Raw genomic sequence first — 1262 nt, 5'->3', positions numbered from 1 at the left:
CAAGTTCACATAAGTTGGCCCATTCAGCATCTCGAAGTACTCAGATAGCTTCTGAGTATCTACCAAACCTTTCATGTCCACATCGTACTTCTTAAGTGAAGCAAAATCTACTGGTGATTCTATTTGGACAATCAGAGAGTTGATTGGGATAGTCATAGTCTTTTCTTTGTAAACTGACCCAGATTCTGATGCGCCTTTCATGCTTAAAGTAGATTCTGAAACTTTTGAGCTTGATGATGCCATTGATTGATTGAAGAAGATTTGAAGAAGATGATGATTTTAGGGTTCTAAGGTTGAGAGAATGCGCTTACTTCGCAAGTACAGGTTTGAAAGCAAAGTGTTTGTTTGTGAAGTGAGTAGTGTGTGAATTGTCAAAGTGTTAAGAGTAAAAACGATTGCAATTCAAAAGAGACAAACAAACATAACATTAATGACAAATTGGGGGCGCGTGAAAGTATTTTTCAAAGCTATCAAATCATCACTGCCCTTTTTAGTTATACACCAATACAAACAGGCCACGTCAGAAACTTTCAGAGTAACTACCAAGTTAGTGGGCCAGAAGTTACCATAAAAAGTAACTCCCAACGTTTCCACTAACTCTACTATTCAGAACCATAAAATCCAGCTTCTGGACTTCAGATGCTGACGTCATCATCAGAAGCGAGTTTTCCTCAGAACCTCAATAAAGAGCTTCTGATGGACTACTGCTTCTGAACTAACTTCAGAACCTAAAATCCTATTCAGGAGCAAGCAAACATTTAATCAGACACAAAGTGCATGTTCAAATTTTTCTTTATAAAATCAAACCTTTCAACAGTTAAAGGCTTAGTAAATATATCAGCCCATTGATTTTCAGTATCAATGAATTGTATATCTAAAATCCCTTTTTGAACATAGTCTCTGATAAAATGGTGTTTGATTTCAATGTGCTTAGCTCTTGAATGCAAAACTGGATTTTTAGACAAACAAATAGCAGCAGTATTATCACAATAAATGGGAATACTGTTAGCAATTATCTGATAGTCTTCCAACTGATGTTTCATCCAAAGTAGTTGTGTACAACAACTTGCAGCTGAAATGTATTCTGCTTCTGCTGTAGACATAACAATAGTTGTTTGTCTTTTGCTAACCCAGGATATAAGATTATCACCCAGAAATTGACAATTGCCACTGGTTGACTTTCTTTCAATCCTATCACCAGCATAATCAGCATCACAGAATCCAATTAGCTTATAATCTAAGGATTTCCTATAAAGGAGTCC

Source organism: Medicago sativa, chromosome 4 (assembly GCF_051527215.1).
Source record: "Medicago sativa cultivar Bolivia chromosome 4, Bolivia_mono, whole genome shotgun sequence".
In the NCBI taxonomy this organism is placed as follows: Eukaryota; Viridiplantae; Streptophyta; class Magnoliopsida; order Fabales; family Fabaceae; genus Medicago; species Medicago sativa.
This window is presented reverse-complemented; position numbering follows the sequence as displayed.